The 24,245-nt window shown below is 42.9% G+C and overlaps 1 long non-coding RNA gene across 1 annotated transcript; it reads right to left on the bottom strand.

The window, feature by feature from the left end:
- Positions 1-1,072: 1,072 nt before the first annotated feature.
- LOC133624672 (uncharacterized) lies at positions 1,073-9,680 on the bottom strand. The gene is made up of 3 exons (XR_009818034.1): positions 9,281-9,680; positions 8,261-8,330; positions 1,073-2,282 (listed from the first exon to the last, which is right to left on the bottom strand). It is a non-coding gene; the product is annotated as an uncharacterized LOC133624672 (long non-coding RNA).
- Between the last annotated feature and the right edge of the window lie 14,565 nt (positions 9,681-24,245).

Here is a 24,245-nt window from a genome sequence, read left to right as displayed (position 1 = left end):
CCGAGGGAATTGCCGATGGCTCTCCTGCCAAGATGGAAAGATGCGTCTTACACAGAGACAGGCACTGACAAAATCAGTCTGTTCAAAGCAGACCAACCGGGCAGATTGTATCTTGTGTAAATCTGCCGGTCTCCACTGAACAGTGGGAACTGGCAGGTTTAGCCCAGCTGAGCAAGTTCATCCCAGGGCTCCTCATCCTACTTTACGCTTTCCTCACTCCCCTTCTGAACCATCACTGGATGTTTGCACATGAGGGAGGATATGCTGGAGTTGCTAAGTCTGCCAGATTGGAAAGGTCACCTTCTCAACACTCATCAGCCCACTAAAAATATAACAGCTTTGGATATGCAAGATTAACATCTGCTTTAAAGCCCACCATTTATCGAGGTGAATCTCATGAGTTGGTGTAGGTGGAATATTGCTGGTGAGGAGATGCTGCTTTGAGAAGCCACTGGTGATGTCATGAGGGCTGGCTGAGATCCTCCCAAATGTGAACCTCTGCAGCTGGGCTGTGGGAAAAGGCTGGGTTTGCTTTCTCTAAGAACCACGTCACAGTAGGTTATATGGAGCAAGAGAGGGCGCAGGCCTAGCAGGGAGCTGTGAAAGCCCGCAGTGGTGACATTACTTGTGGACTGACAGGAGTGATGTTGTAGAAAAGATGATCCAAGCATGTGAACAAGGCAAGGTTTGTAATAATTACCATTAGAGGGGATCACAGCATCACAGAATCTTAAGGGTTGGAAGGATCATCTTGAAAGATCATCTAGTCCAACCCCCCTGCCAGAGCAGGACCACCTAGAGTAGGTCACACAGGAACTCATCCAGGTGGGGTTTGAATGTCCCCAGAGAAGGACACTCCACAACCCATCTGGAGGATGACCTAGTTGCAAAAAAAATGCACAAGATTTCAGGCACACATAACTTTCAGGTTTGTTTACCTAAAAGCTAGTCTCTGCTTGTTGTCAAGTTTTATTCCCCAGACTCAGGTAAAACACACTGGAGATAAAAAGTGAAATGTCAGACAGAAATGACAGACATCTAAGAGTTTCATATACTTGATGTTGGTGTGAAAAGGAGGTCCTCTGTTCTTATGGGGGAACCCAAGTCTTCTGATGCTATTTCAGTAGTGCCGGGGCCCTTTGATAGCTGCTGCATGGTGTTGCGGTGCAAAACCATGACAAAGCTGCAGCTCTGGCACTGGAACATGGGAAAGATGGGGGGGAGGACCCCAGGCTGGCACTCACTTGTGAAGTGGATGTTTTCTTAGTTGAGAAAAATAGAAAAAAAGCAGCATCCAGAGCTGGAAACTGTTAAAAGATTTTTATTTCCCATCTAGACGAGTGGATGTTTGGCCCCACATGATTTGGCGTGGTCTCGATGGCCTATGCTGAGGTCCAGCCAAGACTGGCTTTTTTGTATAGTGTTGTACTACCTTGCAGATACTGAGTCACTGCAGAGGAAATGATAGATGTTTTATAGGAGGAAGAGAAGAGGGGAAAGAAATTTATGAAGCCCACCGGTACTTAAAACAGTGGATGTGCTCCATCTACTGGCTAGCAACAGCCAAGTGAGCCGTGACAAAAGGCAGCATCCTCACAAAGAGCCAAACCAGCGCTTGATGTTGCCGTCCTCTTGACTTTTTACATTTGGAGGGGAGCCAGGGGAAAGAAAAAAGAAAAGAAGGATGTGAAGAAGAAAGGAAAGTCAGAGAAGATGAGGGCTGCATGTCAGGAGAAAAAGAAATAAAAAGAAAAGAAGACACAGCTCTTTTGATTTAAAAAAAGAGATGCTTCAAGCATACGTAAGCTTGCAGCAACCTTGGCTATGTAAAGCCATTTTGATTTATTTCAAGACTCCCAAAGGAGAGTTCTTTGAATGCTACGTCCTGTTTTTGATTGATGACAACAGACTTTATAGCTAAGGCAGCCAAGGACACATCCTGGGTTTCCGCCTGCTTCCTTCAGCTGCAGCTGCCTTCCTCTCCAAGGCTTTGGGGCTGGGCAGGACAGAGGGAGAAACTTCCCAGGGCTCTTGTCTCCCCTGCATCCTCTGCACCTTCTGTCTCAGTAAGCATAGCTTCTTCCACTACCATTACAATGTGGAGTGGTAATATGTTTGTCTCCCACTCCTGGTCCTTGACAGCAAACCAAACCTTGTTTTTGAACATCCTCCTTTCCCAGTCCAGGACTCTTTTTCCATTCAGGTCAATGGAGATCGTGAGCAGTCCCTGTCTACGTAGGATGTAGCTCATCTCAGATGATCTTCAGTCCTCACAATGTCTCCTGTGAAAAACAAACATTTTTTCATCGTTTGCCAGAAAGGAGGCAGTGACACAAAGCAGACTGAAGGTAATGTTCAAAAGAACACAGTGTCGGAGTCTCTGTGATGACTTAAAAGTAGACCTAACTTAGACTTTTAAGTGTCATTAGGCTGTTTGAAAATGGAACTTGATATGATCATCTGGGAACTTCTTGCATTAACCAGTGCAAGGACCAGGTCTAGCAGTTTGTCAAGTCCAGGCTGGAGTTGATGTTCAGATTTGGACAGGGAGCCAAGATATTGCTAGTCCCTGCATCAGCTAAAATGTTTGTGCTTAGGACACAAGGGAGGAGAAAAAGGGTGAGCTGTGATCATCACTCTAAATCTAAACCAGTATCTAAAACATTTGCAAAATAACATTTCTACAGTGGTCTGAGGTGTGAAAGGGACATTTTACTCATGGGTTCCTTTTTCTTAAGAAAAAAACAACCAAAAAATCCTCAATCTTTAGAAGGGCTGCCCTGGACTAGAATTTTTTTAACGTTTGAATTTATGAGGGTTTTTTTACATATTTCATACGTGTGTCTATATATACACACATATATTTTGAACTTATATCTATGCATACACATACACATCCCCCGAGATATATATACTCACATATATATACACAGATGCCCTCACAAAGGGGTCTGGAAGTTCATTTCTGCCAAGATCTATTTATAAAATGTTTAGGCACACGGCTGCATACACGTAGTCAGATATTCCTGGACTTACGCTGTTCAGTTCTTATTCCCTCTGCTATAATGTCATCCTAATGAGGATACACAGCCCTGGACTTGCTGTTGTTCTGCCCAAACAACACTGAATATGGCCAGAACGAGCACAGGTTGATCTATATCCAGTCATATAGATCTGTCTGAAGTTGTTCAGATCCCCACCATTGCTGAAAGCCTCGTGCAAAGCAGTTGTTCAAGACAATGCAGTGCTCTTGAGACACGGCAGTAGCTAACCATAGGTTAATGTAATAACAATGCCATTTAATATCTCATGGGACAGCATCTGGGGATATTTCAGACCTGTCCTGAATACAGATATTACCAGTGGGTTTCAATTTATCTGTTCCTTTGCCTGCACCTGCTCCTTTCTATTATTCTAGTAAATACTGCAGAAATGCATAAAGCTGAGGAAGAATGGTAGGTTTATGAAGTGCACTCCTGCTACCATTTCCTTGTCCTTCTCATTAATCTACTCTATTTTTTCACCATGCTGTATGAAGACTGTCTCCTACTTAAAAAAAAAAAAGATGCTTCCTTTTTCACTTTGCAATTCAGCCCTGTCTGCTGGCTTTGTCAGAGCTATGCTAATTTGTAGCCGTGCTGAGGCTATGGACACTGTTCAAGTGCCGTAAAATATGAAGGGTATAGGGGAAAGAAAGAAGAGGGGAGAAAGAGGGAAAGGGTATATAAGCAAAGCTGCTGTTTCTGATGTTACATTTTACTTCGTGCATTAATGCACAAAGGGACACAGGGAAAGATATTTGCTTGGGGAGACACCGGTTTCCAGCCAAACTGCTCTGCTATACCTCAGTGTATTGCCACAGTAGTGCAGGTAGAGGGGAGAAAGAGATGACAAGGTCAGACAGGGAATGAAAGTAGAGCTAGCAGGGACCAAGGGCACAGCTGATGGCAGAGAGACAGATGATGGAGGTGCTGGCTGCAGCTGCAGCTTAGGTAGGCAGGAGGCAGCGCTGGGAACACTTGCCATCCCCAAAGTGTGCCCAGGACCAGGAGCTACCCAAAATGAAGCTGCAGCACCCTGAGCTCCTTCCTTGTCCTGTAATCTGGCAGAACCTGAGTAAAAATAGATAAAGTTTTTGCTTTTGCTATAGCACTACTCTGCTAAAACCACCTCATCCTTCTTCTTGGAAGCTGGGGATATCCCAGTCCCCCTCCTCCTCACTTCTTCTATGTAGGAGGACTTCTTACTGGTGTCTATCCCAACAGTTTCTAACATACCCTTTGCTACACAGGGATTATTTTATATGCATTTCGTTTTATTCTCTCCTCTCTTTATCGAAGTTGCAAACTCTGGTGGCCTTTTTTGCATGACAAATCTCCAAGACTACCACATGATGTCTATTTTCTTTCAACTCCCTTGAGGGGAAATACCTCCCTGTTCTGCTGTGCATGTGAAACAGCTGATTACACATGAGTTAGTATGCCCAGCACCCAGGCATACTGTACTCAAATTGTAATCCAAGGGCACAGAGATTGAGCGTTACAGACTATTAATGACTTTTTCTCATGGTCTGTATCCAAAAATGTGATCTTTATTATTTGTCACGTAAAGGGACTTAAAGGCAGAAATAGAATTCAAAGCTATTGATTGCAAACGCTTTTTTTTCTACAAAGAAAGACAATATGAAACACTGAGCAATAGCAGGCTGACTTATGTTATGACTTCTTCCCTTTTTTCTCCCTTGCAAGAGGTTTCAACAGGGATTACAGCTTTACACTGCAGAGCTATGTTTTTCCAGGTGAGCTGAGGCAGGATTTATTTGAGGTTTGACAGTCTGTATCAAAGTCTTCCTCTGGTTTAGACAGCATGTGCAGAGATTTGAGATCTCTCAGCATCAGCTCAGCTCTGCTCCCTTCACATGGATGTTCAAAGGAAGAGTCACAATGGTGCTCAGCCTTTGCACAGCCCCTACCTGTAAGGGGTTGTTGCACACCCCTGGATCCAAACACATGGGTGCTGCTGGCATGTGCACACACACAAACCAGCCTCTCAGGTGATCTCCAGAATCTACCATCACCTTTGTCATTGTCTTGGATCTCCTGGCCCTTACAGTAGCCAACTGTTAGACTCTCTGGTCCCTCCCTTTGACCGGTCCAGCCTTATGCTTTCTAGTGACAAGTGCTGACATGTGCACCTTTACACGCTCCAGCAGTGGTCCACAGGCACGTGGGCACTCAGACCTGGGGGGCTACTCCAGCTGCTGTCACTTAGATGTGCTCACATCCACATGTATGAAGGAGATTTGTCAGAAATGGAGTTTAAGGAGAAAGTAAGGATGCACTGCAGTGACCACATGCAGGGCAAGGCCAGACAAGTGTGTATATATGCAATATATGTATACAACTGTTCTCTTTTATCCCTTTTACCTTCTGTTTTCTCACACTTGTTCCTCCCTAAACTGATCCTCCTCCTTCCCTATCTCACATTCCTTCTGCACTCTAAAACAGCCTGTAAGTCACCTACAGTTCCAAAATGCTCTACCCTGCATCCCATAAAGAATCCTGTCCCCTCTACTGGGCTGATGGGAGGGAAGTCAAAGGTGTCAGCGTTTTGCTGACTTCATCTCAATGGAGGTTGCCCCTGGCCATGGGACTGGTCACCTCCTGTGGCAATCTGGAGAGAGGCAGAAGCAGAGTGAGGTCATGTCCCCACCATGCGCCTCTATCTTCTTTCATGTATGGGGATACCAGTCCTTCATCTAACACTACCAAGCTGTTGACCTTCATTCAACATAACCCAACGCTACCCAACTGGTCTGGAGTTTGCAGATTTTTGAACTGTTATAAGTGATAAGAAAAATGGTGCTCTAATGGAAGGAGAGGTGATATATTGAGACGAGATGGCAACACTTTCAGCAGCTGCCACTATGTTCCATCAGTGTGTCATGCAGGCAGACACACACACAGCTCAGAAAAGGGCAAGTAAAGATTTCTAAAGCAAAAGACGAAGGATGCAAGAGGTGTGAGGAGAGAGAATATAAGCAGAAGGCAGAGGCAAGCTGAGAGGCAGCCCCGTCTTTACCTGCTGCTTTCAGAAAGGAGGTAGAGAATGAGGAAGAGGCAGAGAAAAGACAGAGAAGCAAACAGGAGCAGAATAAATCTTCTGACAAGGAGAGTGACATAGTCTGCAGGGCTAATTTTTCATCTGCTGATACCTGAAAACACACGATGAAGAATGTAAAAAATATATAAGTGGAAAAAGAAGTTCATAGAATCATAGAATGGTAGGGGTTGGAAGGGACCTTTAGAGATCATCTAGTCCAACCTCCCTGCAGAAGCAGGTTCACCTAGATCAGGTCGCATAGGAACATGTCCAGGTGGGTCTTGAAGACCTCCAAGGAAGGAGACTCCACAACCCCTCTGGGCAGCCTGTGCCACTGCTCCGTCACCCTCACAGTGAAATAGGCTTTTCTTATGTTTAAGTGGAACTTTTTGTGTTCCAGCTTCATCACATTACTCCTTGTCCTGTTGCTAGCTACTATACAAAAAAGGGATGTCCCAACCTCCTTACACACAACCTTTAGATATTTGTAAATGTTAATAAGATCACCCCACAATCTCCTCCAGACTAAACAGCCCCAGTTCCCGCAGCCTTTCCTCATATGAAAGATGCTCCAGTCCCCTGATCATCTTGGTGGCCCTGCACTGGACTCTCTCCAGCACTTCCCTGTCCCTCTTGAGCTGAGGAGCCCAGAACTGGACACAGGACTCCAGATGAGGCCTCACCAGGGCAGAGTAGAGGGGGAGAAGAACCTCCCTTGGCCACACTCTTGATGCATCCCAGGATGCCATTGGCCTTATTGGCCACCAGGGCACATTGCTGGCTCATATTTAGCTTATTATGAATCAGGACTCCCAGGTCTCTCTCTGCAGAGCTGCTCTTCAGCAGTTTGACCCCCAGCCTGTACTGGTGCATGGGGTTGTTCCTTCCCAGATGCAGGACTCTGCACTTGTCCTTGTTGAACCTCATGAGGTTCCTCTCTGCCCAACTCTCCAGCCGGTTGAGATCCCGCTGAATGGCAGCACAGCCTTCTGGGGAATCAGCCAGTCCTCTCAGTTTGGTGTCACCAGCCAACTTGCTGAGAGAACACTCTGTCCCCTCATCCAGGTCATTGATGAAGATGTTGAACAAGACTGGCCCCAGAAACGATCCCTGTGGAACCCCACTGGCCACAGGCCTCCAACTCGATTTTGTGCCATTGATCACCACCCTCTGGGCTCTGTCATTCAGCCAGCTCTCGATCCACCTCACTGTCCACTCATCCACACCACACTGCTTGAGCTTTCTGATGAGGATGTTATGGGAGACAGTGTCAAAAGCCTTGCTGAAATCAAGGTAGATGACATCCACTGCTCTCATTCATATTAAATGAGGCAGTGCATTCAGGTGTGGAAATACATCAGCACAGAACTGAGGGGACCTGTGTCAAATAATCTGATTACACTTAAGTAAATTTTCCACGAATTCAGAGACAGAGAGAACTGTACCTAAAAAGGCACAATTTACAAAAAACTCAGTGTGACTCTAGTTTGCTGAGTGTGAAGTGAAAAGTAGCCTTCTTTTGATAAGCCCTGTAGTTGGAAAATTTTCCACTAGAGGTACAGTATTACAGCCACACTGCAGGGTTTGGTAGAAATACCTGCAGAAATATCCATGCTAGCGCAGCCAGGAGCTCTGCCACTGCTCAGCAGGGACAATTACTTTCCCAAGGCTCTGCTCCCATTTCAAAGAAGTGCAGGGGGTGACCAGTATGGAAAGAGAGACAAGTGGCCAGAGGAATCAGGTGAGAAAGCCTGTGTCCTTTCTGCCTGCTCTGCCACAGCAGTATCAGTGAGGCACCTTCAGCTCCCACTAAGGTCACTTAAATACTAGTATGAAATATGTTCATGAGACTCCTGTAATCACCAGGAGTCACAGGATGGTTTGGATCAGAAGGGACCTTTGGTGTCTGGTGAGCCCAACCCCTCTGCCATGGGCAGGGACATCTTCCAACAGATCAGGTTGCTCAAGCACCATCCAACGTGACTTTTAACACTTTCAGGGGCAGGATATTGCTCTTTCTGCTCTGAAACATTATTTCTTTATCCACTTTAATCTTTGACAGCTATTAAAATGAAGAGCTGGTAAATAACCATTCTCTTCATTTCTTACCCTGGATTCCAGCATTTCAATTTTTTCGTAAATAGCATGATTTTTTTACCTTTTTTATATTTTCATTCTTCCAGCTCCACTCTTGCAAATAATTCTCTCATCTTCTCCTTCATGTATCACTAGAAAAAGGAGAGAAGCTCTACTTATAACTGAATAATTTTCACAACAAACAGACTTTGAGAGGGAAAAAGCAGAGCATGATAGACTAGAAGATAATACTCCTGCTGCGAGAGAATCTAGGAGACCTATTAGAGAAATACTAACAGTTGCGTTATAAGAATACGTTTTTAGGATAGACAATAAGAGTTAGATGATAAAGGATCCACATGAGAAATTTATATAAGTAACGTTAAAACAGTTGAAATTCATAGAGTGGTGCAATTACATATGGGACTGATTTATGTTAATTTCTCCCTTAGAAATGCAGAACACTATAAAAATGAATTATTAGTGTTTATAGGCCGCACACTTTTTTCACGCAAAACATCCCTGTGACTAAGCAAAACTGTTTGAAAACACTAAGATTGCACTGAAGGCTGATGGAAGAATAATTTACTTTCTTTAGAGTAAGCAAAGAACTGCACTGCAATTGATCCTTTAAAAACACTCTATGAAATGCTGTCTTAATGGTTTCAGTTCCCACACTTCATTTCTTTCTGGCTAGCTACCTGCAGCCACGTCTTATTCGGTGTGACTTAAAGGCTCTCCTTGTATACTTCGTACACAGCTCCATCTGTGCCCAGGTGTCCTGGTTTTGGCCCATCAGGGAACAAAGGCCACGATTAGCCTCAAGTACCAAAGAGGCTGAGAATTGCTCAAGGGCAGGGAGAGCTTAATTGCCGGTTAAGGTTCAGGACAAAACAGACCAGGCCACTCGGTTTGGGGAAGAAAACAGAAAATAATTTAATGCAACATCAACTAAAACATACCCCCAAAACCCAAAACATAACCAAAACGAAACAACACAGAGTAATACATCAATGAAGAGTCCAACCAGCCTTTTTAAGAACACCTTCTTGCCACACCTCCCCTCTTCCCGGGCTCAGAGCCCCGATCCCGGTGGTTTTACCTCCTCCCTCCTTGAACGGCTCGGGGTGGGGTGGGGGGGGGGCGGTGCCGGGAGTGGGAGTTTCAGTCAGTCTATTCCTGATAGCTTCTGCCGTTTGTCCCTCCTCAGGACGGGTGAACTCCACACCCGTCCTCCCTGCAAGTCCGTGGGGTAACTCACACACACGGCAGCCCTGCACGGGCTGCTCCGACGTGCATTTATCCCGAAGGCTGCAGCTCCTCTCTGCCTCTCTGCTCACTCACACGGAGCTGCTGGTAACTCTCAGTCCTGCCATGGCCCTGCATGGATTGCAGAGGTACTGCCTGCACTCTCGCTACGGCTTGCAGAGGGGTCTCTGGTCTATTGCTTCTTCTTCCTTCCTTCTCTGGCTGAAGGGTCCGCATGGCCGCCTCCATCTTGTATCACTCTTACACCTTCTGCCAGCACTTCGAATTCCCGTCCCCTAAATAGTGATGGCAGAGGCGCCAGATTGGCCCAGCCGGGCCGGAGGTGGGTGTGAACCCAGGAGCCAAGGGAGAGTCCAAAAACTCTTTACTAGGTCTTCACTGCAACCCGCTCCCCCTGTTACCAAGCAAAAGCTGCTCGTTGCTAAACTAGGACACCAGGTCTTTGCAACACCAGCCCTCCATGAGTCTGTCTACATCCAGAGTCACAATCACTGCTTCTCTAATCCTTGCTTTTGCCTGCTTTCTCTGGCACCTTTGTACATTTTTCAGCAGCTTTAGCTCATTTTCTTTGGCTGGCTTTGTCCTAAAACTTGTAAACACTGCCTGCTCTGGTATTAGCTCATCAGTTTATCTGCAACAAAACCATATGGAAAGCATTGTCTTTTTATCTTTGTCGAGTGCTACCTCAATGACCTTACAGTCTGACTCCCTCAAGTGCTTCCAGAGAGCTTTTGAAATCACCAATGTATTTTGTCTTAGTAATATCCTAGAAGTAAATCCAGAGCTCCTGTGAATTAATGAAAGGTTTAGAGAAAGAGCACGCTAACTATATTCGTACTCACACACACACATACAGAAATGCTCTTGATAATAGAGTAAAAATAAGAGAGGTAAATGGGGGGAGACTGGAAAGATGCTAGGAGGTCAGGAGGGATAAAGCAGCTTAGGGAAAGAGTGAGGTTTGGAATTAAATTGGAGAGGCTTTTGAAAAGAAAATGATACTTGAGGAGAGGTTAGGGCTTACTGGAGAAAATTTCTGAGGTGAGAATATAGCAGAACAATTAGGATCAAGTGAAGGGGAACATAATGAGTTTGGACGGTGAGAAATGCCGTTTCCTTGCTGTGACTGAAGGAGTTAGTGTTATAGAAAGTTCCTTGCTATGGACAAGCCAGCCTCATAGATAAATTATCCCCCTTCCTCCTCAGCACAGAGATGTGCTAACACAATTTTGTGGTTCAACAACAACAGTTTCAGATGGGCTGTAAAGAAAATCCACAACTTAAGAAAAAGCAATTCACAAACACCTTTCAGCACCCTCTGAAGACAGGCATATCTGTGGCTTGATTTTGCTGATTGTGTTGCTTTGGACAGTATGACCTTGAGCATCTCTAGCAGATAGTTCCTTCACTTCCTTGATAGTGCCTTTTTTTTTTCCATTCAAAAACTTTATCCCAGCATTAAAGAGGATGCAGTCATCCAGGGTTTCAGGCCATCTGAAAGCTCGCCTGGGGCAGCAGTTCTTGCCCAAAAACCGATAGACCCCAAGACATAGTACGTGCTGTGTATGGAAGGAGCATTGACTCCCATATGCTCAGCATCAGGTTGGACTCTGCATGCTGAGTAGTGTTTCAAGAAGACTGGCAAAGCTGTGGGTGTTCAGAACACACTGAATTTTATTGTATAGGCACTGCATAAGCATGCAGACATACATCTCCTAGGATTTCCCTGTGGAAAATACGGAAATCCTCCTACTGAAAGTAATTTTTCTTGCACAAGCTGTTATGGTCTGGTTTTCTGTATATTAATTACATTTTAACTGCATTTGCTGAAGCCTTGCTTTGCTGTGCTTACTAAGTTATTGCCAAGAAGATACTCGTTACAGGCAATGGAGTGTAAAAATTATTGAGGTCCAGAATATGGTTTTGTTCATTTGAAGCATATGTATTGGCTAGATAATACAAACCCCCAAGGTTTCAGCAATTGCAGAGCTAATGCTTCACAGGAACAGCACAATCTCTTTGTGAAACTACTGCAGATGTGGAACAGTACTTTTTGCCTTTAGCGCTTATTTAGCACCTTAAAAATGCAGACACCATTGCCTGATTTCCCTTGTGTGCCGATTTGATCCCCACCTGGGATAGTGCTCATCTAGTGACTGCAAGCAGATCTTTAACCCCTACTATCATTGCCAGAGCTGTGATGGCCCAAGTGCTGCAGTATGGGCCACCCTCTGCCACCTACTCTGTGCTCTTTGGTTAGCACTCAGCCATAAGAAAAGGGCACTGCTGGAGAGGTTGAAAGTATGGGACTCCTTCCAAGACCTTGCTCATGTCAGCTTGTGAAACACACATCCAGAAATAAGCGGAGCCTTCTTACTGTGACATGTCATAGTCAAGACTAATTAATGGCTAATTGCATTTCCTAATACTTTCCAGATGTATGTCAGCTGTAGAAACAGAGACTGCTATCATGAATTTGCTTGGAGAAAGATTGAATATGACAAGAAGGCAACGTCAGAACTGGTGTATTTGCATTTCCTAGTTCCCACTACTCAAGCTCACTACGTTTCCTTCTACCATCAGACCATGAGACACGTGCTGTCTGCAGCACTGATTTACTACACTCGCTCTCCAGAAGGCACAGGGCATGGCAGGTATTTCCAAGTTCCCAAGTGTGCTGATTTGAGATCAAATAGGCCAGTGTTAATAGAAGCTGAATCCAGAAAAGAAAAGCATTGTTCACTCTGCCACACATTTTTATATGCCTTGGTAACGTGTCACGCACATATGTATAGATTTTGATGCCGCCTGGTAGTCTTCAGTATTTCCTAAGCAAGAATAGACAGTGTCATTTTGTTGCTGGCAAATAATATTGCAAATAAGATTAACATTTAATACTAACAAGGCTACTAATACTAGAGCCAGGATGTTAGTGTAGGCAGCTCACTGGAAATATTTGCTCAAGTGAGGGAAAATGCAAACAGTTTCAGACACACAAGAGCATTTTTCTTGTAATAACACTGGTTTGCCTCCTGTATCTCCTTGAGCCTTTGCTTTCTACTGGCATCTCTGAATGGGGCCAAATATCACTTACCCAGACTTGCAGCATGCTGCTTAGCTGACCTGTTAAACATGTTGTAATGTCACCACCTGTCAATTTGCATCGCCCTTGTCAGACTTCTAACGTGGTAATTTAATAAAGGAAGGTGATATGAATCATCAACAAACAATTTGAATTATCATCTGTATATAATTTATTATGCACACATTTCTTGTGAGATCCTTAAATCAGCAGGGCATCTCAATCAGAGCCTTTAAAATTTGGCCTGAAACAGCTAGAGACTTGACCCATAAATCAGCAGCCAGGCCAGCAAGTCCAATTCACGCTTCACATTCTTTCCCCGTGAGAACAAGACATTTCATTACCACCGAGGTCACAGAAAAGGGGAAAATCCCTGTAACGTAGAGTTAGTTTTGACAGTGTCAGTTCTGGCAGTGCTTTCTGAAAGCCGAGGGGTTTGCAAGCAGAAGACAAAATCATGGCCTGCAACACTGCTGCAATATGGCTGTCTTAACAGGATGATCCAAATGAGTGCTGATACCTTTAGAGTCAACACAATTTTGCTTCCTCTGTCAATGGTAGATAGCATTTGCCCAAAAGACACAGCCATACTGTCAGAATTTATTAGCAAAAATAATTAGTTATTCTGAAACAGTCTCATTTCTCATTCTTCAGTGAAGAAAACATATTTTGCATGCTTTCCTTTGGGGGAGAGGAAGTGATTTATGCAATTTGCAGGAAGAATCAGATCATGACTGACATCACACCACCATGATGCATGGTGACCCAGGGCTGGGCTAGAAGCCAAGTGCTCACCAATGGCTTCCTGGGATACATCAAGACGAGTGTGGGCAGCAGGTCGAGGGAGGGTCTCCTTCCCCTCTACTCTGCCCTGGTGAGGCCTCATCTGGAGTACTGTGTCCAGTTCTGGGCTCCTCAGCTCAAGAGGGACAGGGAACTGCTGGAGAGTCCAGCACAGGGCCACCAAGAAGATCAGGGGACTGGAACATCTTTTGTATGAGGAAAGGCTGCAGAAACTGGGGATGTTCATCCTGGAGAAGAGGAGACTGAGGGGGAACCTCATTAATACTTACAAGTATTTAAATGATGAATGTCAAGAGGATGTGGCAACACTTTTTCCTGTAGTGTCCAGTGATAGGGGTAATGGACAAAAGATGGTACACAAGAAGTTCCACTGAAACTTAAGGTAAAATCTTTACTGTGAGAGTGAGGGAGCCCTGGCACAGGCTGCCCGGGGAGGGTGTGGAGTCTCCTTCTCTGGAGATTTTCAAAATCTGCCTGGATGTGTTCCTGTGTGACCTGATCTAGGTGGACCTACTTTGGCAGGGGTATTGGACTAGATGATCTTTAGAGGTCTGTTCCAACTCCTACCATTCTGTGATTCTATGATTCTCTGATGTTAAGGACAGCTCTCTAAAGTGCACTAGCCTACTTGATGATTTCAGTCACTTAATTTCATGAAATGATGTGGATTTAGTCGTCATACAAACCCCTGCAATTTGAAAAGGAAATAGAGGTTTATCAATTCCCACTTATCCAGATAAATAAATGTCCTGAATTTCAAAAGTCCTTAGCTGCTACCAGATTACCCTGAGGTGAACAGCAGTGACTATTGAGTGCCTCTGAAAGCCAGGTGATAAATTTCTGAGTTTTGCAAACTCTGGGCCTAGGGTTTTGCTAATCAATAGACATCGCTCAGATATAATGAGCTGTCTAATAGCACCTAGTTCTGATGATGGATGCTTCTCTGATCCTGGAACAAAGATATTAAACAGCTTGACACATTTATTTGATTGAATTCAGAAAATCAGAAACAACTAATGAGTTCTGTTAGTACTAATGTGAAATAGAGTTAGTAGTTTGTGAAGGGCTGTTTTTCCTTTGTTTTTCTTTTTTCTGCCTCTGTTAGTGTGGGTTATACTGTTCATTAGGGTTGGGAAGTGCCTGAATTCTGGTTCAACTTTTGGAATGAATGGCTAATCAGAGCAAAGCCCCAAGGAGAGAGGAGGGAATCGGCTCTGCCTTCCAGGAAAAGAATATTTCAGTGAAAAGTGACCCCACTGAGACATCTTGGTGACCACCACATACACTAGGAGTAGGTGTCCAAAACTTTCAAGGGTTTGGCAGGTTTGAGTCCTCTTGAACTTGCACTGGAGGAGATGGTGTGTCCTTTTTTGTTTTATACAACAAAGAACATACTTCTGTTTGTCTACAAGTAAGAATACTAGTGATTATTTGTATTGATAGGAATCATCAACTAAATTACTAATATATGGCCGGATTTCAAACATGATTAGTTAAATATATTTTCACTGGTGGCAAAGCCATCTCCAAAAAAACATTTGGGCTGTTGAATATATGTAAGGTCAGCCTATCCATGTAACTAACACCATTTTCACTCTGGAATTTGTTGCAGGTAGTTCTCCAAGGTATCCTTGGGTAAAAGATTTTTACTTACATTAAGGGTACACCATAGAAAAGGAGATTGTAAACTGGCTGTGCTCCAGCTCCAGAATGAGACAGGACCGTCTTGCTATTTTAGTTTTTTTTCTGGTTGCTATATGGTAATTTTATCATGTTATTTTATCTCAGCGTGCAATTCTGCCTATTCTTCCCAAACTCCAACATGGGAGATGTAAAGAGATGAGAGATTTATTTTGGGGTTCAGTCAGTTTTGAACATGACATGCTCAGTAAATGAGTGCATTCTCTGCCAGAAAGCAGATAGGATTCATCTCCCTGTCAGATAATGGAGAAAAGAGGTTTGGTATTTTCCAAGATAAGCTCAGATTGCTCCAGCATTCACAGACTCAAGAAGACACAAACCTATCATGTGTCTTCCTTACCTCTATGGCTGTGGTCAGCTAGAAGCCTCTTACCCAAAAGCAAGGGCTTGAAAGATTACATGAAGCACCATAAACTGATGATACCTCGATCTGAGCTCTTCCAGCTTAAGTAGCTATTTTTTACTAGCAAAGATACATTTTTTAAAACACTGCTTTATCTGCTTTTATTAGCTGCCAGGAGATCGTGTCAAATGCTCTACAGCGTCTCCACATCAGGTAAAACAGAAAAACAAGTACTAAGTTGATTGATGTAATTATTTCTAGGTATCTTTGAAGGGTAAAACCAGGCTGGCTTTGTTTGTTTGTGTTATTACTACTGACAGGTGTTGCTCTTCAGGCAAGACGCTGGCAAAAAGGAGCCCTTACCTGGAAGCCCTGCTGTACAGCACAACAGCACTTGAAGCCCACAAAGGCCCAGTGTGAGACTCTGGATTTGCCCAAAGCAGTATGGCATGTCTCTCACTCTCAGCCCCTGGGGAGGGGGGATGTTAATCTGCTCCTTGTCTGCTGCAGGGAATGTTTCCCACACTCCTCCTTCTCTGGTCCTTTGCAGTAAATCTGGAAATTTTCCAGTCACAATGCCTCTGAACACTTCCCAAAAATGCCCCGGAGACATCTGCCAGCCCCGGGTATCTGGACAAAGTCTACCATCTTTGCTCATTTTAACTTGTTTATGGACGTTTTCAGTTCTAGGGAGGCACAACAGTAAAACAAAGCAGAGTGCAAGGTGACCTATTTTTTTGATGAGGCTTTTCAAACAAACAAACATTTGAAGAAAAATCACATGAAATGGAATTTTAAGGGTACAAATCTGATGCTTTTCTGATTGCTTAACTTACCTGAATGAGAGGACTGTGAAATTAACAGCCCCAAGTGAGTCTGACCAAGGGCTCTGGAGCTGGCATGGGGCCATATGAGCAATTCCAGGATAGAAGGGACTCATTCTCCTCTCACTGCTGTGTATACACCTGGAATTATTCCTTTTCCTTTCAAAAACCCTGCCTTTCTGGGGTAAATAGCATTTGTTATTACCAGAAGTAGATGCTGACACTCCTTTTTTGCTTACAGCTGGCATCACTCATGTATGTGCAGTTGGACTATCAGACCGAGCAGACGGGCTAGCTTGCAGAAGTAGTATCAGCACATTTGACAGGATAACACATTTTTTATCATTAAATAAGTAAGCCTCCTAAAAAATCCTGCTTCAGCAAAATACTTTACCTACTTACAAACAATCACACATTGCTGCTGTACAGCATTCAGAAAGCATTAGGTCAGACCATTAGAATTCATTAAATTTTCTTTAAGATCACAATGGTCATATTATCACATAGGCACACACACTTATACACACACACACACACACACATTGTTCTCTGCCTAGGGAACGCTGCCTGCCACCTTTCTCAGCAATCACGCACACCAGGAGTGTCTTTGATTTTAATGAACTCAAGATTTTCCCATAACTACCCGTCTCCAGGGCTCTGAGAAAACAAACACTCAGGAACGGAGGCTACATTGTCACAGGCTGTATCGGCTACTACAAGCCCGGTTCTTAACAATACACACTTAATAGCACTGGGGAGCTTTGCTGCTATGTCATGCATAGATCAAAAGAGGTTCAAAAGCCTTCCACAAGTTTTAAGGCTTAGTCCTACTGGTAATAACATCAATGTTGAAATTGCAGTTATATTTGATGGGAGCCACAGCGGGCACCTTGGATCTTATTCTGGCAAATGCTGAGCTGCTGCAGCCCCAGTAAATCCAAGGAGAGTAGTTCAGCACCAATCAAAAGCACATCCTTATTTATTAACAATATGTTTACCACATAGTCCAATTAAACTTGACAGCCTGTTTATAGAGGCTTTCTGCCCAGTAGCAGCTATCCAGGTATCAGTCAACAAACTGTAACACAGCATAAAAGTGGGCAAAAGATGCTGGTGCTGGTCTCTTCATCATTTGAGCTGTACATTGCTCACAAACGTTGATATGAGTCCAATAGAGGTTGAAGCACATTTATATCTAGCTTTAGGTGAAAGAAAACCAAAGCCTTTTTATGCTGACAATGCTTACCAAAATTTATTGTGACCTTCAAGAACCTGAAAATATTCTGCACCATCATCATCTCAGGGTCAGTATACATTCAATATTCATTAAAAAAAAAAGGAACTGCAGGGGAGACAGGAATCTGATGGTATAGATTAGCTGCTGAGATTTCTGAATTCCCAAATCATCTGACGGGGAAGCATCCAGGGGAGAGGAGAAGGGGGAGCAGAGCACTTTGGCAATTATTTTGTCTGTTATGCCTCCAGTTACAGTACACACACAACCACAGGAACTTCAATAAGCTATTAGATCTCATTTTATCTGTTCCCTCCTCCCCAGCACCATGTTTTTGAAATCAAAACCAGACTAGAAAATCTTCACTGTCTCATGTCCTTAGACCATTCATTACTTCACTTAAGCTTCACTCCTGTCTCCTCTTTGATACCTGAAAGCCCCCTATAGAGTTTGACCTGGTGAAATGCTGAGCAACTCCAGTATGATGCTCAGCAGAGCTGGAGATGAAGCTTCCCCATATGGAGAGGACTCTACACCTCCAGAGTGGTGACCTGAAGCTGAATTATTTAAAGCTATTCTTTTCTATCTTCTTTTTTTTTGTTCCATCACCCTTCAAACAGTACTGTGTTCTGGTTCCCATCATTTCCCTTCCAGTCATTTCTCCAGTGTATTTTATGTCTAGCCATTTGATTTTTAAGGTCAATAACTTGCCAATTACATTATCTGCGTGGCATGATTTAGATCCTACCTACTTTATTATTTCACTAAAGATGGAGATCATGACTACTGGTGCTAATTATATCAAAGTAAGTCACTTGTTCATATTAATGTATAATGTTCTTAGTTGTTTAATTGGAGGGAGTGGTGTTTTTAACATACATTTAGAAAACATGCTTAGGTTAAATCTATTTAAATCAAACAAATACTGATGTGAGACAAATCTAGAGGTTTCTAGGCTGAGTCAGAATGATCTAGGATTGAGCTGCTTCCGTAATAGCACAAAAGCACACCCAAATTTTCCTAGTCTGTGTATTTTTTGTGCATTTTTTCATAGAATCATGGAATGGTAGGGGTTGGAAAGGAACTTTAGAGATTAACTAGTCCAACCCCTCTGCCAAAGCAGATCCACCTAAATCAGGTTGCACAGGAACATGTCCAGGCAGGTTTAGAAGACCTCCAAGGAAGGAGACTCCACACCCTCCCAGGGCAGCCTGTGCCAGGGCTCCCTCACCCTCACGGTGAAATAGGCTTTTCTTATGCTTAAATGGAGCTTTTTGTGTTCCAACTTCATCCCATTACCCTTTGTCCTGTAGCTAGATACCATCGAAAAAAGAGATGCCTCAACCTCCTGATATCCACCATTTATATACTTATAAATATTAATGAGATCCCCCCTCAGTCTTCTCTTTTCTAAACAGCCCCAGTTCCCACAGCCTTTCCTCATACAAAAGATGCTCCAGTCCCCTGATCATCTTGGTGACTCTGCACTGGACTCTCTCTGGATGTTCTCTGTCCCTCTTGAGCTGAGGAGCCCAGAACTGGACACAGGACTCCAGATGAGGCCTCATCAGGGCAGAGTAGAGGGGGAGCAGAACCTCCCTTGACCTGTTGGCCACACTCTTCTTGATGCATCCCAGGATGCCATTGGCCTTCTTGGCCACGAGGGCACATTGCTGGCTCATCATTAGTTTATTGTCAACCAGGACTCCCAGGTCTCTCTCCACAAAGCTGCTCTCCCCAGGTCAATATATTGGTCCTATTAGTCTGAGTTCTTATTTTGCACTTTTATATGAGAGAAACTCTATCACTTTGTTAAATGCATTTATCACTAGAACTTTTTATTTTAAAATACGTGAAGTCTATCCACTTATTTGTGGATAATAAACAAAACATCAACCAGGGTTGTATAGAGAGTACAAACAGGTAAATCACACTGCTGGAAAGGTAAACAGAGACAAGTACAGAAAAAAGAACAACAACAATAGTGTAGTAGCATGTTTTAAGAGAAGTAAAGTAGCTAGTAAATGAATGAAGTCTAGTTATCACACACTTTCTTTACTCTCTGTGTGACATTTTCTTCATAGCACACTGCATGGTTCATTCTGCACTGCTCTTTTTCAGTGAATTGAGTGTCATTTCAAAAGCCTTAATTTTGAGAAGATGACACTTCTTTTTAGTTGATTTGCATATTGCTTTCTGGACTAAATACTTATCTGTCTGTTACAGTTCCTGAATTCTGATGTTGCTTTGTCTTGGAATCAGCAAGATACCACTAAGAATTTACAATGTGAGAACATGCAGGCTAAGGAGAAGAATTTAACCCTTCACCATATTTTGCTATAACTTAGAGATGGCTTCTTGAATCTTATTGAATATAAACCTAAATTCAGCTCTCAAAAACTATAAAATAGAGTTCACCGTAGCTGTAGCTTTAAGCATTTTCTATCCTTTTCCAGATAGAATTTCAAGAAATCTCTGGACCTGATTTATATACCACAGCCCAATTATCTTTCAGTAGAATCTAGAAACTAGGGGCAAAAGCCTTAAGATGTTGCATAAGGCTTAATTCAAGTGGCCTAGAGACAGATAATGAAGAATGGACTTTGCCAGGCTCTCAAGCATGCAACGTCTTCTCCCGCCTTCCCAAGGAAAGCCTGTGTCTCTTAGTGCTGTCACTAACCTCACTTGTGGCTGATGGCTGGCAGTAGTCAACAGGCTCTGTCAAGGCTCCCTGAACCAGGAACCTGGTCCTACTGGATGTAAATGGACCTTGGTGAAAACTGAATTGAGTAGTCCTGTGAAGCACCCTGTGTTTGCAGCCAGATTTTCAAAAACGCTCAGGAAAAGCCAGTAAGCAAAAGCAAATATACAGTAACAAAACATTGTCTAACAAATTAGTGGGCAGCTTGCACATGTTTTAACACATAAGGTACTAATGAAAATGATATCTGTAGTCCATGAGAGAGTTAACAAACATCTGTACAAGAGTATTCTGGTATTTTATGATGCGGACATGCAGACTAGGACATTTACAAATACAGAACTCAAGGGTACACCATGTACCCTCAGCCAATAGCACAGCTCTGTGTGGGGTTAACAGCCTTAGCTTGTCAAATAGCTTCCTGATGGATCTCAAAAGTGCTGTTTGACTACTGCTTCTTATACCCGCCTTATGAAGACTTGTCTCCATCAGAAAGACAAATTTTGTGCCCAAGGCTGGGTAAAATAAACTTGATCTCAAACAGATAGAATTACAGACAAATCAGAGCGGTCACATTAAGTCAGCAGTAATCAACCTCATCCTGGAGTGGCAATATTGGGTCAGGGTCCCTGGACAGAATGGCTACTGTTGTCATTCCTATGTCAGTTCTGATTGATGTGAAAAATGACACTGGGACAGGCAGTTCCTGGAAGAAGTTTCCAAGATGACCTGTATTTGGTAAGACTGAATTTGATGGGATCTTTGCTTGGTAATGATGCTCAAACTGACGTGACTCAGTGACTGGCTTTTGTTAACATGTCTTTGAAGATTTACAGATTCAAAACAACAAATAAAGCAGCCGATGAACATTCTGGACACAGTTTTGACCTTACCCAAACTATTTTATATCCTGGCATATTTCTAACTCATATTACATTAAAAATGTTTACTCTTATGTTCATCACCATGTCATTCATTGGAATTACTGTTTGAGATATGGAGAGATGATCCACGTAAACATTTTTTTCCATCATGTGCCACATTATTTAGTCCATTATTGTATTTTAATGGAAGATACTATAGCACATTCAGTACTTTGATGTGAGTTAGAGATAGCTTGTTAGTAACACTGTTACTAAAAAACTAAAAGCTGTGTTTCTATTCCGATTGATGTTGAAGCTTTCAAACCTGTGCTCATTCTGTCACGTAGCTAGGGATCACAAATCTTGCATTATCCTACTGTCTTGTACAGTGCTACCGACTTCTCTAATAATCTGCTATTTCAACAATGCCCCAATGTATCACAGAACCAGAGGTGACACAGAACAATACATCATGTTTGATTACAGTCATTGTCTGTGTCAAACAAAATTTTACCCTACCCAGAAAGTCTGAATGACTTCAGCTTTGATATTTAAATGAGTATCAACAGAATAGCTCTCAAGATATTTATAAAACTTACTCTTAGGAAATTGTGAAGCTTATTTACAGTCTGTTCTGTTTGGGGTTTTTTTTACAATATTTGTTTCAAATGCCTTTGTGGCTCCTACATCCTCAGCAGAACTGTGAACACCTTTATCATTACCAAACTTTTTGTGCAACACCACTCTGCATGAATTGACAGATTTAATTTGTCAGCCACAATATTTCTTTCTAATCATGGACAAATTTGCGGTTTTCTATTCTGTGTCACATTCCAGATTAAACAGAATTAAAGAATATAAAACCCCACATGTACATTCTCTTGTTGAAAAACAAAGCAAGTTGGCTTACAGTGAAATATAGTAAATGGGAAGCCTCTGATTAATACGTGGGCTAGGCTTTGTTTCAAGAGAGGATTTTACTCCAAAAAAGCTAAGGTAAAACATCTAGCAAGAGTTTCCATCAGTATAAGGTAAAAAAAGGGATCATCTAAGCTGGTATTCAATACTTATGCTTGAGTCTCAAACAGACAGAGGTTATATCGTAGAATCATAGTTGTTTGGTTGGAAAAGACCTTTAAGATCAAAAGATGTTTAAGATCATTGAGTCCAACCACTAACCTAACACTGCCAAGCCCATTGCTAAACTTGACCATATCCTTCAGCACCTCATCTATGTATCTTTTGAATATCTCTAGGGGTGGTGACTCCACCACCTTCCTGAGCAGCCGGTGTCAGTGTCTAACAACTCTCTCGGTGAAAAAGTTCTTCCTAATCTCCATTTTAAACATCTCTTTGAAAAAACTTTAGGTTATTTCCTCTTGTCCTATTGCTTCTTACTTGGGAGAAGAGATCAACCTCCAGCTCACCACGACCCTATTTCAGGTAGATGTAGAGAGTGATCATTGTCTCCTCTCAGCCTTCTTTTCTGTAGACTAAACATCCCCAGCTCCCTCAGCCACTCCTTTTCAGACTTGTGCTCCAAGTCCTTCACCAGCTTTGTTGTCCAGCTCTGGACACACTCCAGCACCAAAATGTCCTTCTTGTAGTGAGGGACCCAAAACCAAGCACAGTATTTGCAGTGTGGCCTCACCAGCGCCAAGTACAGGGGCACAATCACTTTTCTGGTCGTTCTGGCTACACTATTTCTGATACAAGCCAGGATGCCATTGGCTTTCTTGGCCACCTGAGCACACTGCTGGCTCATGTTCCGGTGGCTGTCAATCAATATCTATACTGTTTAACAGCATAAGACATTCCTGTGCTTTGCAAGGTAATCAGATCTGCTTTAAAATTATTACAGCATTCTCTAGGACAGTTTTGGCCTAGGGTAACTCATACTCTCTGTAGTCTGTATCCTCAGCCTATAACTTGGAACAGGTCAGAGACCATTCCCACAGTTTGTGTATAACTACCATGCTTGGGAGATTAAGACCAACAATGTGGATGTAGACTCTTGTTTGCTGATTTCACTGCCAGAATGTGGTCCTCATCATATTTAATAAGCTAACAGAGATACAGCCAGATAGTCCTGTTGAGATGATGAACACGTTAGCAAGTATATAATCTTCTAATATATAATCTTCTAATGTTTTCTAAAGAAGCCCAAGTCAAGAAATGAATGAGACTGTTTTCCAAACAGAAAGTGGAAAGATCATTCCCATCAGTTTCGGTGAGAGATCAATCAGGTCTTCCTGCAACAGACAAGTAAAGCATCAAGGAAAACTAATATTTTTTCTCTATGAGACTGCCAATCCAAGCATGTGATTCATGAAACTCAAACAGTTCACAAATACTTCAGAAGGTTTGGCAGGAGGCTATCTGAACTGGACTATTTGACACTTAACAGCTGTCACCGAAAACAGTAAAAATCAGACCAGAGCAACTCATTGCGAGTTCTTGAGTCACAGCCTGGTCAAATGCGGCCCACATACTTAGGGATGATGTTTTGTGACCAGTGGTGTGGTAGTGCAGACACCAGGATTGCTCTTGCCTTGGGAGAAAGTAAGCCAGTGATGAAAGTTCATTTCAACCTGTTTTTCCAGGATCCAGATGAAAACTCAAGCCTTTCCCAGTCATGATGGAAGTCTAATTCACACTGTGCTGGGAGTTCTTTCATTTTTTCAAGGCATGTGGTGTATTTTCATAGCACACTGTCATGTGGCAGTTTCAATGTGCAGTGAGGCACTGTGTCATTAACTGGTGTGAAGAGCTTAAATATGCCAAAAATCTACTCTGTTGTTTGTGCACAGGATTGTTAAAGAGGTGATGTGTTCAACTAGATGGATATCTCTGGCTGCATGGCTCTTGAGGTAATTTCTATCTTCTTACCTCACTTCACACTGTCCCCACAAAAAAATACAATAACCTTTTATACCGGTGAGAGAAATTAAGGCTACAGGACTGTTCATCACAGTTAAATGAGCTTCAACCAGCACTGCAAAAAGGGATTTTCTTACAGATTTCTACCAAACTGACAATGACCAGTGTAATTTGTACCTGCAGTACAACTGTGTATTGACTATGACTTTTTTTTCAAGGGGATAAATGTCACTCTACTACACATTCCCACCTAACATCTCTAGAAGTGTGGGGCAGAGATTAGGTACAAATTGCTATTTGTTCTAGAATTTATTTGTAGATTACAGTGTATAGATAAGTCCTTACCTGTACAAAATAGATGAATTA

Source organism: Colius striatus, chromosome 1 (assembly GCF_028858725.1).
Source record: "Colius striatus isolate bColStr4 chromosome 1, bColStr4.1.hap1, whole genome shotgun sequence".
In the NCBI taxonomy this organism is placed as follows: domain Eukaryota; kingdom Metazoa; phylum Chordata; class Aves; order Coliiformes; family Coliidae; genus Colius; species Colius striatus.
This window is presented reverse-complemented; position numbering and strand designations above follow the sequence as displayed.